This window comes from Mus caroli, chromosome X, assembly GCF_900094665.2.
Source record: "Mus caroli chromosome X, CAROLI_EIJ_v1.1, whole genome shotgun sequence".
NCBI lineage: Eukaryota > Metazoa > Chordata > Mammalia > Rodentia > Muridae > Mus > Mus caroli.
In genome coordinates, this window is record NC_034589.1 from 82,329,538 (window position 1) to 82,344,460 (window position 14,923).

Sequence of the window (14,923 nt, forward strand, 5' to 3'; positions counted from 1 at the left end):
TTGTGAGACTATGCCGGGGCCTAGCAAACACAGAAGTGGATGCTCACATTCAGCTATTGGATGGATCACAGGGCCCCCAATGGAGGAGCTAGAGATAGTACCCAAGGAGCTAAAGGGATCTGCAACCCTATAGTTGAAACTACAATATGAACTAACCAGTACCCCCTGGAGCTTGTGTCTCTACCTGCATAAATATCAGAAGATGGCCTATTTGGCCATCAGTGGAAAGAGAGGCCCATTGGTCATGCAAACTTTATATGCCTCAGTACAGGGGAACGCCAGGGCCAAGAAGTGGGAGTGGGTGTTTGGGGGAGTGGGTGGGGGAGGATGTGGGGGACTTTTGGGATAGCATTGTAAATCTAAATGAAATAAATACCTAATAAAAAATAGTTTAGGTACTTTAAAAATGTTTTTATGCATTTCCTAAATTTTATGCATTAATATCTTTCTTTTTATTGGTTAGAATTTTAATTAAAGAATCAAATTATATACTCTACACATTATCAGGTTTAAAACTCTTGTAAGTGAATTTCAGGAATTGATATAAAATACTTATTCATTTACTCAAGTCTTAGAGTTTCCTTGGACATTGGTTTATTTCTTAGAATAGTAGCCATTTATATTTAGATGGAGTCTGGACTGATATGCTGATACCAATCTTATGTTATATGGCAGCAAGTTTTAATACATATTTCATATATAATTTTATCACCTGTTTCATTGTTAGTTGAACAAAATATTTCTTTTGTAATCAATAAGATTGGCAACAAATCATCCATTGTAATAGCAACGTTAAAGAAGATGACATTCATCTAGGATTAATTGAAAAGATTGATCAATTTATTGGTCAGGAAATATCCTTAACTTTAATTGGACCCATGTTAAATGGTAAATATGCATTACTATATCAATATTTTTAAAAAGATTAGATTTTTTATCTTTCTCACTGACTACTTCTGAAATACCAACTACATAACCAACATGGAAACCACATGATGTACAACTGAGCTCTTCAGTTTTAAGCTTTTTCCAATATTAAGCAATATTATATTTAAACAATATTATATTGCTTAAGTATAGATCTCTCACCATACAGGTAATATTTTGAGGAGGAACTTTGGAAAGAAGAGAGGGGAAAGGGTTAACAGGGTGCTTAAAAACTAAATGTTAACACTAGTATGCCAGGCTACCCATCATATAAAAACAAAAAGACATAAAATCATGCAAAAATTTAGAATATTTCATATCCTTGGCCATAAACATCAGTATGTGACCAAGTCATGTGATGAAAGACTAAGTAAATAACAAGTAAGTGCTTCTGAAGTGACAGGCACCAAAGGTAAAAGAAGCCTGAAAATGCTTTATAACTACTTTAATAACCAGAAAGGCAGAATTTTTTAAAGAAATAAGTCATTACAAGGATACATAAAAATGAATAGTACAGAGAAGTGGAAAGACCAAGACAGGAACAGGAATGAACTCACAACACTACAGGACAAAGGAGAAGAAAAGGAGGAAAGACAGAAAATGGGAGTGAGAAACAGGCATCAATGAGCATCTAGATTTAACTGTAACTGAGGACAGTGACAATCCTACCCAACAAAGACTTTGATACTTAGTCAATACATCTCTTGGTCTATCTTGAACTACATATCTGTTACTTGACCCTCAGAGGATGGTAATGCAGACTATGTGAGTTAAAAAAAAAATCGACATTTAGAAAAAAAAAAGAAGAGCTTTACTCTTAGTCAATTAAGAGCAAATATTTACTAATCTAATAAACCAAAGTTATAGTGTTATCACTAAAATCCTCTTACAAATGTAAAAACCTTAATTTTGTAACTTAATATGTTTAATTTCATTATGAATGACAGATTTTTGTGTCTAAAGTTCTATATATGTGATTGTGCTTGCTTGAGAGTATCCATGAGTGATGTTCTTACAACAAGATAAAGGTGAAAATTATGTAAAAATAAATTCATATGACTTTCATTCATTTTATTGTTAGTTCAGCCAAGAGTTTATTCATTCAACTGATAATAGGTCATTTATTCAAGCATCTAGAGATATGGAACCTGTTTACTGTTAAAACAATTTTTTTTTACCAAGCTGTGATACCTCTGTTCTTAAGATGCTTAGCCTAGAGGAACAGATAGATCAACAACAATATTAAAATGTTAATATAATTAATAACAATTATAATAATTAGACATAGTGAGTTATTTGGGTGCTGTTTATGCTTATGCCTTTGTGTATAACAGTTTATTTAATCCAGAAAAAATCCTATGACTCATATCTGATTATCAATACTCTCATTTTGTAGAGGAATATATGGAAGTTAATTGAAGTTAAATTACTTTTGCAAGGTCACACAGATAATTACCATCAGCTCAAGAGTAGTGAATTATAACCGTTTTAGACATATATAATCCTTTATTGCTTTTGACTTTCATTTAAAGTTAGGAATACTAATCATTTTGTCCCTTTGGATTAGAAAGTAGTCTTACAAATACCTATTCTTTTATAACTTAGGTAATATTTTAAGATAAAATAGTACAAATTTAATTGAACTTTTATCTTACTAATCTATATTAATATGGGATGGCAAGATGACTCAATGGGTATAGGTGCTCATGGCCAAATCTGATAACCAGTATTTAATCCCCAGGTCCTACAGGGTGGAGGGAGAAAGCAGATTTCCACAAGTTGTACTCCACATGTATACCATATTATGCATGCTCGTGCACCATATGTAAGGACACACACAAAATGAATAAATATGAAGTTGAATCTAGTACAGGCATATATTAATATTAAATACATGTTGATATTGGTACATATATTTCATAAATGTAAACATATTTCTTTTATTTTCTTTTCTATTTATTTTTAAATTTTATGTATGTGTGCATTCATGTGGAGGTTATACATATAAATCCAGTGCTCATGGAGCTCAGAAATGAGCATGATATCTCTTGAAACTAGAAATGTAGCCACTAGTGGACTGCCAACATGTGTGCAAGTACTGAAGCTTGACCCTCTGCAAGAGCAGCACATGCTCTTAATTACTGAAGCATTTCTACAGCTCCTCTTTTATTATCTTTTCGGTGGTAATCATTGAAACCCATTTTATAATTTTTAAATGTGTGTTTTAGTGTAAGGATTTAGAACATGAAACCCCACACATGGTGGCTTGGCATGCTAAGTACTTACAGCTGAAGGATACATGAAGGTCTTTAGAGCAAGGAGGACTTTGATCTTCTACTGTCTTTACTCCTGTCTCTCCCTTTCCCTTTATAGTGTATCATACAAACTAAAACACATCTCAAAATCACTTTGATATATGTCCTTTTATTCTTTAGTGAACCAAAATACAAAAATTTCATTATTCCTAGGGATTTTTTGTCTTCATTTCATAAGTATATATTGTGTTAATTTTTGATTAAATAAATGTGTCTTGCAGTCTTTTTAATCTGTTTCTTGTAAATGTAATGTCAATAATCTTTGTCAATAAGAGGAGAACATGATTTTTTAAATCTACATCTTATATTTAAAAACATTAATGTTATTCTGTATATATTTTAAAAATCACAAAGCTATTCATAAAACCTCACGATGTAGAATATGAGTATGCATATGTGCATATGAGAAATTTATAATGAAAGTCAAAATAAGAATTAGAGCTATAATTAGAAGTATTTTCCTAATGATGTAAAACACCTGTCGGTATATGTCTTAGTTACTTGTCCTATTGTGAAGAGAAAGCATGGCAAACTCAACTTTTATCCAAGAAAGCACATAAATGTGGGTTTGCTTACAGTTTCAGAAGGTTAGCTCATGGTCATCATGGCATATAGAATGACTGCTCTCAGGCAGGTATAGTGCTAGAAAAGTAGCTTAGACATTGACATTCTGATCTGGAGAGAGAGAGAGAGAGAGAGAGAGAGAGAGAGAGAGAGAGAGAGAGAGAGAGAGAGAATATGTGTGTAGAGAAACAGAGACACAGAGAGAAAGAGACAGGGACAGGGACAGAGAGAGTGGAACAGAAAGACAGAAAAGGCAGAGAGATGGTGAGACAGAGAGGACAGGGGCAGAACAAGAGAAAGAAAGACAGACTGACTGAGCCTGGCTTGGCCATTTAAAACCTCAAAGCCTAAGTCCAGTTTCATACTTGTTCCAACAAGGTCATGGACCTCCCAATACTTTCCAAATAATCCACAGCTGGGAACCAAACATACAAATGTGTGAGCCTACATTAAGGAGACATTCTTATTCAAATCACCACACTATTACACATAGTACTACATAGTACAAGTTCATATACCTTTAAATATATATGAATCAATGTTAATATACTTTTGTATAACATTTTAATAGATATCTCCTGGTTTTTAGGAAACAACTATTTTCTTAAGAGATTTTGCTTTTATTTGTATTTTTTCCTGCATGTATGTCTATATGCCACTTGTGTCTCTGGTGCCTTAGAAGGCCAGAAAAGAGTGTCAAAGTCCCTGGAATTACAGGTAGAGATAATTGTGAGGTGTTATATGGGTTCTAGGATCAAACTTTTGTCTTTTGGCAAATCATCCTGTGTTCAGCCATCTCTCAGAAGCTTATGTCAGGTATTTTCTTTCAGCAAGAAGAAATGGAACTGATATAGAAAAAAAATATACCATGTACTGAGGTTGTTAGTGTGATCAATTTGACTATGTGGTTCTTAAGTCTCCATAACTAGATTGCAACAGGAAATGTGGAATAGCTTTGACCTGGACAAGCCCAGAGATGCTGTAAGCAGAGGTTAATGGGCCATTCTTATAGGATTTAAGAAAGCAATGATAAGAAAAATGTAGGCCATGAAGGCCCAGCTAGTATGTTATTAGAGAGAAATAATGACTATCTGAACAGGGCTAGAAGGTATTTGGGTGATATTTTGGTAAAACCAATGAGGCTGTATTCTGCCTATGTCTTCTAACTTTAGTGAAGCTGAATACTGTACCTATGAAATGATTTGCTTAGTGGAAAATAATTTTCAAGGTAAACTACCATTCAGTCAGTAGCACAGTTAATACTTGCCACTTTTACCACATCTACAGTGAAAATGAATAATAAGTGGGGCAAAAGGATGTGAAAAGTGTGCAGTTTCTTGGGAGAAAATATTTTCAACAAGCTCAAAGTTACAACTAAAATGTATATTGGAATAGAGGTTGCAAGTTTTAAAGAAAAATATACTGCTTTACATTGTGACTACAAGATTGTTTCTCTGAAGGTAAGAAGCCAATCATGGTAAAAATGCAAGTTCATTTGAAAATAGAGAGACTAAACTCAGAATGACAAAGGGATTCCCAATATTTGGAAGGGAACTGCCTAAGAATATGCTTCACCATGGTTATCATACAAAGATGGTTACAGCTTTGGATCATTCACATGGAACCATATAGTCATTAAAGATCTAAGAGTGCTCACAGACTCTTGTCCCACAGATTCAGAGAGCTTCTGAGGCTAGGCGATCCTTGGCTGAGTGTTGAGGATCTGCATTCATGAAGAATAAATGCTACTGAATAAAGCTGAAAAAAGGTGGAAGTTAAGTTGTGATGGAAATCCCAAGATTTTAGAGATGAGAGAACCATGGAATAATCAGGAAGGAAAGATTCTGGAACCACATTAGAACTGAAGTGAGAAAAAAGTGTAAGTTACAAACACTTAAATGAAGTATTCAAAGAGAAGAGTAAGCATCTGTGTTAGTTGCTTTTATTATTGCTGTAATAAAACACTTTGACAAAAGCAATATCAAGAATCAAGGGCTTATGTACACATTCAGTTCAAGAGTACAAGACATCATGGTAGGAAAGGTGTAGTGGAAAAAGATTAGAGGCTGATGACATTGTATCCAGAGTCAGGAAGCAGAGGCAAATAAATCCTTAAGCTTAGTAGCTTTTTCCTTTTGAAGCAGTCAAAAGCTGCATGCTAAACAATGGTGCTACCTACCTTTAAGGTAAGTTATTAACCCCAGTTTCCCTAATGTAGGTAATCTCTCATAAGCATGCCTGAAATTTATCTCCTCCATCCTATAGATGATGTCAAGATGGCAATCAAAATAAAAAGTCATAGTGTCTATCTCCTTGAATTCATTGCAGACTTTCAGACATTAAGTGATTTGAGAAAGTGAAGAAGTGGGCAGAAGAGAAGGCTCAGCACTTAAGGGTACCAGCTGTTCTTCTAGAGGACCTGGGTTTAATTCTTGGCAGCCATATCGTGCATGGCTCAGGACTGTCTGTAACTCCAGTTTGAGGGAGTTCCAGTTCCAACACCTTACAGATATACATTCAGGCAGAACACCAATGCACATGAAGTTAAAAATAAATAAATTATAAAAAGAAGCTAAAGAGGGAATATTTTATGCAGATGTTTCTGTCTCCTTATAAAATAATTGTGGGTTCTCACTCATCACCCCCTACAGGAAAAGGGAATTTCTATGAGCCTGTTTGGAATTGATTCAATGTGTTCTTTGTAGGTAAAGAAATCAAGATTCAAACAAAAGAACAGCAACCACACAAAAGGAGAACAAAAAATAATTGCTGCACTATAGCACAATATAGATGAGACTGTTTCAAAATGTGAACTATAAATGATATATGTACTCTCACTGCAATGGATGTCTAGAAATTAATTTCCCCAGAATATCCCTATGTATGTCTTGCTTCAAATTGTGTGACTATATTAACAGTTAGAATCAGGGTTTTGGATGCTATCATTTTGATAGTCAATACTCATGACTTAGAATGGCCATTGTCATAGTTAGCTTTATAGATTAACACAAACAGGATCTTCAGGGTAGAGGCAACCTCCATTAAGGAACTGCCTGGATTACATTTGTCTATGGTCATACCTGTGATAGCTTTTTTAAATAGCTGTTTTGTAATGGTAGGCATCTGTCATGGATAGCCCAGGTACAGTTTGTACTTTGATGCTAATTCAGCTTCTGAGAGGGGCTGCCTGGGACAGTAATGAATCACTTACTCAGGACTTCATGTGACCCTTCTAATGAATAAAGAAACCAATCACTGGGTGAGTAGGAGGGATTTCCGGGTTGGAAGGAGGAAGAGAAGAGGCAGGAGAGAGAAATAGGCTCTTGGACTGGTTCAACAGGAGGACAAGATGTAGCTACAAGTGGTCTTCAGTTTAGATGGCAAATTTTGGACTTAATATGGTTTATAAAATTAGGATTTTAGTTTTTTTTCCTGTGGTTGTAATATTATATTGTTTATACAAGATGATCACATTTTTGAAACTGCAAGAGGGTATACAAAGCTTGTGAAACTACTTTTTAAATTACATGTTATAACTAATTTAAAATTAAAAATACTTACCAAGACTTACAATTTGATTATCATAATCATCTTAGTTATTTACCATGCAACATAATATTGAACTTTTTTTTTCTTTTTTATTAGATAATTTCTTTATTTACATTTCAAATTTTATCCCCTTTCTTCATTTCCCCTCCAAAAACCCCCTGTCCCATCCCCCAACCCCTGCTCACTAACCCACCCACTCCAGCTTCCCTGTCTTGGCATTCCCTTACAATGGGGCATCAAGTCTTCAGAAAACCAAGGGCCTCTCCTCCCATTGATGTCAGACAAGGCCATCCTCTGCTACATATGCGGCTGAAGCCTTGCCTCCCTCCTTGTGTATTTTTTTTTTTTTTTGGTTGGTGATTTAGTCCCTGGGAGCTCTGGGGTGTAGTTGTTGCACCCAGCAATTGAGTAATCATTGATTCTGAACTAAGCTTGTGTGGTGTTTTGATTCATGAGGTGGCTCAACTGAGCTCCAGAGAGAAAGGTATGGTGGCAAAGTGTGGGTTTGCAAAAAGTACACCCCAAAAAGCCATGGGCATTTTGAAGTGTGGGGTTGGCATGGTAGTGACCCATCATTGGGAACTTGGTGAGCTGAGTGAAGAGATTTTGAAGCATGAATCAGAGAGCCTCCATGAGATGAGAATAGGCTGGCCATGCCTGCCAGTGCCTGGCCAGTCAGCTCACCAGGGCCAGCTGGCTTAGTGTGAATTTCATTTTTTTCCTTTTTTTATTGGATATTTTTTATTTACATTTCTAATATTTTCCCCTTTCCAGGTCTCCCCTTTTGAAAACCCATCCCCCTGCCCCTGCCTCTATGAGGGTGCTCCTCTACCTACCCATACATTCCTGTCTTCCCACCCTGGCATTCCCCTATATTGGGGCTTCAAACCCCTCAGGCCCAATGGCCTCTCTCTCCTCCTACTGATGCCAACAAGACCATCCTCTGCTACATGGGTCCCTCCATGTATACTCTTTGATTGGTGGTCCAGTCCTCAGGACCTCCAAGGGGTGGGGGGAGAGGCGCTTAATATTTTCCACAACTATCCTTTAAACACTTCTTTGTGATAAGCTGTTTTACATTTTTACACAGTTAATTTCTTTCAGTTGGTTGAGTTCTTATTGGTTCTTAGCTAAGGACTGGAGAATATATTCATGCCTAATCACTTCAAAACTATGCAAAATTCACATTAATTTTACAGGTAGCTGGAGGAGGGAAAATACTAACTTACTCTGTTATTTCAAATTTTTTGTGTATGTACACACATGCATATTCATAGATATATGTGTGTGTATGTATGGGGGGACATTGGTGGTAGAAATCAATTAAAGTTGTCATTACTCAGGAGCTTTCCACTTTATTTTTGAGGCAGGATCTCTTACTAGGCCCTTGCTGATTCCTCTGTCTCCACTCCTGTTGCAGCAACAATACGTTGAAATGTAATGTCATAAATTAATAACAATTAAACACCCATTATGTGATAGGATAATGAAAAATCAAGATCATAATCATGATTTTCTTAACTTTTTTTCTTTTTAGTGAAAATAGTTTTTTTCGTCATAAATATATCCTGACTATGATTTTCCCTCCCTCTGCTCCTCTAAGTTCCTCCCCATATCCCTTTGTATACAGACTCACTCACTTTCTGTCTCTCATTAGGAAACAAACAGGCTTCTAAGGAGTTATAAGAAAATAAAACAAAATAAAACACAATAAGATAAAAACCAATCCTAAGACAAACAAACAAAAATGAAAAAGAGCCCAGGAGGCGGCAGAATCTAACTTTCTTGTAAACATAAAAACATTAAACTGAGGAAACTCCAGATTGATTTCCAGAGTAGTTGTACCAGTTTGCAATCCCACCAGCAAGCGAGGAGTGTTCCTCTTTCTCTACATTCTTGCCCGAAGACCCAGCTATACAACTGTTGAGCATATACCCCCACCCAAAATGCCCCATCATCATACCACAGGGACACATACTCTACTATATTCATAGTGGCCTTATCTGTGCCAGAAGCTGGAAACAACTCAGATGTCCCACAACAGAAGAATAGATACAGAAAATGTGATTCATTTACACAATGGAATACTATTCAGCTATTAAGAACAAGGACATGATTTTTGCAGGCATATTGGTGGAACTAGAAATTATCATCCTGAGTAAGGTAACTCGGACCCAAAAGTACATGCATGATATATACTCACTAATAAGTGCATATTAGCAAAAACAAAAAACAACAACAAAAAAAAGTCCAGAATACCTAGGATACAATCCACAGAACTCTAGAAGGTTAATAAGCCAAAAGGCCACAATGAGGATACTTTAATCCCACTTGGGAGGGAGAAGAAAACTATAACAGGAGGCAGAGGGAGGGAGGGACCTGGGTGGGAGAGGGGAGCAGGAGGAGAAAAAGGGAAGATGGTCATGAAGGAGGGTCAGGAGAGAAGCCCTGGGGGCCAGAATAATGAGTAGAAATATATAACCTTGGGGGATGAGAGGTGGGGGGACGCTATAGAAAGTACCAGAGAGCTAGGAGGTAAGAGACTCTCAGGACTCAAAAGAAGATGTCTTAGATGAAATGCCTTACAGTGGGGAGAGGGAACTTGCAGAGTACACTTCCAGTAGAAAGACAGGGCATCAAGTGGAGGGATGGCATGGCCATCTTACAGTCAAAAACTCTGACCAAGAATTCTTCCCATCTAAAAGAACTGCAAAGACAAAAATAGAGAAGAGACTGGGGTCCAGTTACCAGCCCAACTTAGGATACATCTCAAGAGGGAGGCTCCAAGGTCTGACAATATTACTGATGCCATGGTGTGCTTATAGATAGGATCTAAGTATGACTGTCCTCTGAGAGGCCCAACAACCAGCTGACTGAGACAGAAGCAGATACTTACACAGATCCATTAAACTAAAGTTGAGGTTGAATTAGGGAAAGGCTGGAAGAAGCTGAGGAGGAGAACAACCCCATAGGAAGACCAGCAGTTTCAACTAACCCTGACCTCTGAGATCTCTCAGGCACTGAACCACCAACCAGGTAATGTACAAGAGCTGGTTTGAGGCCTTGATACTATACAGCAGAGGATTTCGTGGTCTGGCCTCAGTGGGAGGAGAGGCACCTAACCCTTGAGCAACTTGAAGCCTCAGGGAGTGGGAATGAGAAGGACATCCTCTTGGAGATGGGGGAGGAGGAATGGGATGAGGAACTGTGGGAAGGCAGACCTGGAGGGAGGTAATGATTGGACTGCAAAAAATAAAGGTAATAAAACAAAAGCACTAAACTGGGAACTAAACTAGAAACCATACTATATACTCAGAGGAGCTTGGACAGGCTCATGGATGTCTTGTTCTTGCTTCTCTAGTCTCTGATTTCATATGAGCTTTGATCACTTTGATTTAGAGGGCCTTGTTTTCCTGGTGTATTTTAATACCACTGGTTCTGATACTCTGCCTCCTCTTCAGAAGGGTATCCAGAGCCTTAAAGAGGATTTGATAGAGGCATCTCCTTTTAGTGTTAAGTGTTCCAATGGAGAGGAATTTTAATTGAGCAACATGGCTTCTCTGTCAAGGGATCACATTCAATGACTTTCTAGGTCTATGTAATACAGCTAGAATGCAGACATGCTGTGGATTAATTACAGTATGATCTGGCTGGAATACAGACCCAACCTTTTGTCAGAAAAGCAGTGTCAGGTCTGGGTTTCACATAGTAGAGTGGATCTTATTTCAAATCAGATATTGGTTGGTGATTTGCCACAAGCTTCTTGTGATCATTATCCTAGCATATTCTGCAAGCAGGATACCATTGCAATCCAAGGGTTTGCATCTGGCTTGGTGAATATGTTTCTTGATCATAGCATGTAGAGTAACTTCCTGTGTCAAAGACTCTATTATGGAGCCGGGCGTGGTGGCGCACGCCTTTAGTCCCAGCACTCGGGAGGCAGAGGCAGGTGGATTTCTGAGTTCGAGGCCTGCCTGGTCTACAAAGTGAGTTCCAGGACAGCCAGGGCTATACAGAGAAACCCTGTCTCGAAAAAAAAAAGACTCTATTATGAATAAGAAATATATGTCCTACTATGAAAGACTAAGAGTAATAACTATATGAAAGGGAACCAATAAAGTAAACACAGATCCTGTTATTTTTATTATGATTTTTGAGAATATAATACAAGTCTAGTATTTTTTCCTTCCCTTTCCTCCCTCCAAAGTCTCCTATATACCTGTCCTCACTGTCTTTCAAATTCTTGAAATCTTTTTACATTACTTGTTGTTACATTAGCCCTACATCCACAGCATTCTTATTTCTATAAATATACCTGCTCAGTCTGTGTAATGTTATTTGTATTTAATTTTTAGGGCTAACCATTTCGTATTGGACAACCAATTAGTGTTCTCTTCCTTAGGGATGACAATTTGTCCTGTTCTCAGTATTCCATAATGGCCTAGAGTTCTAGTTCTTTACAGAGAACAGAGGCCTCGTGGGCTTCTTCTGCCCACTTCTTACCTCTAGCTCCATCCATTTTAGCATGTGTATTGTTGTTCTTGTTCAAGTCATGTGTAGGCAGTCTGTGGTGTAGATTCTGAAATTTGTAGGAAATAAAAAAAAATACCCTGCTCACCTGGTTTTTTAATCTATCTGCACCTAGGCATAACAGTTGTATTATCTATATATTCATTGGGACTGGGCTCCACCAATCTGCATTTTGTTTAATTGTAGAAAATCACTATATAGTTTATTTTACTTCACTAAGTAATTGGAAAATTAAAGGGTGTGATGGTTTGTATATGCTTGGGCTAGGGAGTGGCACTATTATGAGGTGTGGCCTTGTTGAAGTAGGTGTGTCACTATGGGTGTGGGCTTTAACACCCTAGCCCTAGCTGCCTGGAAGTCAGTATTCTGCTAGCAACCTTCAGATGAAGATGTAGAACTCTCAGCTTCTCCTACATCATGGCTGCCTGGATTCTGCCATGTTCCCAACTTGATGATAATAGTCTGAACCTCTGAACCTGTAAGCCAGCCCTTATTAAACGCTGTCCTTGTAAGAGTTGCCTTGGTTATGGTAACCCTAACTCAGACAAAGGACTTCTTGTATGTTTATAAGAATGAAATTTTCTAACAGGAAAGATTATCTGGACAGTTAAGTTAGAGCATCAGAAAACATTACTTATCAATACATATTTAAAGTTGATTTCTCCTATATGTGTTTTAAATCATGGACTAAGTTGTCTTTTCTACTTGCCAGCAAATATCTTTGTATAATTGATATAGATTCCTTTTCTAAGACCCTCTCTCTAAAGTGAACATATAGCATGGTTACCCAATAAAATATATAGTGCTATCCTACAGGACTCTATGTCATTATTGATTTAAGCTCAGAGAGTGGGAGCTTAAATCCACTTAAGTAAAGAGGAAGGTGGGAGGGCAGGGATGAGAAGGAAACATGGGGAAGGCTGTTGCACACTAAAGGATTGAAAAAGTTATGTTGTAAAACTACACCAGTTTCCTAATATATAAGCATATACAAAACATTTTTGTTTATTTCTTGAGGCATGGTTTCTCTGTATAGTTTTGGCTGACCTGGAACTCACTATGTAGACCAGGCTGGCCTTGAACTCAGAAATCTGCCTGCCTCTGCCTCCCAAGTGCTGGGATTAAAGATATGCACCACCACTGCCCGGCCAGATTTTTTTTTTTTATGATACCATACAATTGGGACAACAATGGCAACACTTGTCATAGGATAATAAAAAGAAAGCCGAGTGGCATAGATCAGTTACTTTGAAGTTGTGGGCTACTGAAGTGCCAAATTGTCATCCCTAAGGAAGAGAACACTAATTGGTTGTCCAATACGAAATGGTTAGCCCTAAAAATTAAATACAAATAACATTACACAGACTGAGCAGGTATATTTATAGAAATAAGAATGCTGTGGATGTAGGGCTAATGTAACAACAAGTAATGTAAAAAGATTTCATGAATTTGAAAGACAGTGAGGACTGGTATATAGGAGACTTTGGAGGGAGGAAAGGGAAGGAAAAAATACATCTTTACTGGCTAGCTTTACATAGTGCCCCAAATTCCTATGCATGCTATTGGGGAATAAAAATAATCATCATTAGTTTTTATTAGATGTGAACCCTGAGAACTATAATAATAACCAACCTGATATGGTATGCCTACTGATGCAATAGTAGCATGAATGTTAAGGGAGTAAGCAAGGGTCAGAGAGTACATATGCCTTAGAGCAGAACCTACTGCTATCATCTTGCTAAGTGTCACAGGAGTACATTGCCTCCTGAAGACTTATCATTGCACTCATAGATTAATGCAGCTCTCAATATTAATCAGAAAAGCTTCTATTAATGGTACATAAGAATTAAATCAGAGATCCATAACTAGTAAGCATGCAGAGAATAAGAGATAGCTGAGTGCTCAGTCCTAAATACCATATGATACCCTAAGTTTCATCCTTATTGGTTAGCTTTCTTAGTGCTATATATCATATGATCCCCTCCAGGGTCCCAGGGATTATTACAGTAAAGGAAGAAAACGTAGAGTAAGAGATATAGGGAGTGAATGACTATAGTAAGAACAGTTTTTTTTTTCTTGACACAACTGGGCAGTTGAACATATAAACTAACAGTTTTTATGATCAAGATCAAGCCAGAAAAAATCTCACCATGGACAGGGAAGGTCAGTCAGGAAGTTCCACCTCTAGTTGAAAAGCTATTGTTAGTTGATGTTTTGTGAGAGAAGAGTTAGTTTTCTCCAGAGATGTGATCTCAGAAAGGCTCCTCATATTCCAGTGGATGGTTCTACTCTTTTGACCATATAGGCACTGCTAAGTGGACACAGTTGGGGGTGGAGGGTCAAGGTGGTAAGAAAAAATTGTCAGAGGTTGGAGAATGACTTGAGGAGATAAGAGAGAATAAGATAATGAACTTGATTCAAGACATTATATAAAATCATAAATCAATAAAAAGTTCCTATAATATTAATTTTATTTTAAATTTCTGATGTACTTCTTATAGGCTAGTCAACCAAACACTTCTTAAAAGTCTCTGTGCATTAGGGAATTGAAGTAAAAATAGTCAGCTTTCATTGCATATATATTGGTCCAAAATTAGGGAAAAGAAGAGAGGTATGAATGTTTAGAAGAAAGTAAGTACATTTTCATTCATATGTGTGTGTGTATGTGTGTTACAAATCACATTAGTTCAGAACATAAGTAAATACATTGTTTTTGAGAATCTTAAGGAAATCTTATCCTTTATTTTGAAAACCTATATGGAACTCAGATGTTAAAAACACTTTATATTTAAGACAACTTTCTCCCTTTTTTATTTTTATTTTTTTATTGTTTTTGATTTTTTGAGACATAGTTTCTCTGTATAGCCCTGGCTGTCCTGGAACTCCCATTTTTTTCAGGTTGGCCTCAAACTCAGAAATCTGCCTTCCTCTGCCTCCAAAGTGCTGTGATTAAAGGCCTGTGACATCACTGCCCGGCTCTCCCTTATTTCTAAATACTTGATATATATATATATATATATATATATATATATATATAT

General features: G+C 37.0%; 1 protein-coding gene across 3 annotated transcripts in view; it reads right to left on the reverse strand.

The window, feature by feature from the left end:
• Positions 1–14,923, reverse strand: part of Il1rapl1 (interleukin 1 receptor accessory protein like 1) — a 1,320,182-nt gene that overhangs the window by 590,044 nt on the left and 715,215 nt on the right. Inside the window, exon 1 of one of the 3 annotated variants that reach the window (XM_029473016.1) lies at positions 14,035–14,053. The exons of the other annotated variants lie outside the window; for them this stretch is intronic. The gene's annotated coding sequence lies outside the window, so the exon portion shown is untranslated. Of the gene's footprint in view, positions 1–14,034; positions 14,054–14,923 lie in introns of those variants that run through there. 3 annotated transcript variants of the gene reach the window in all.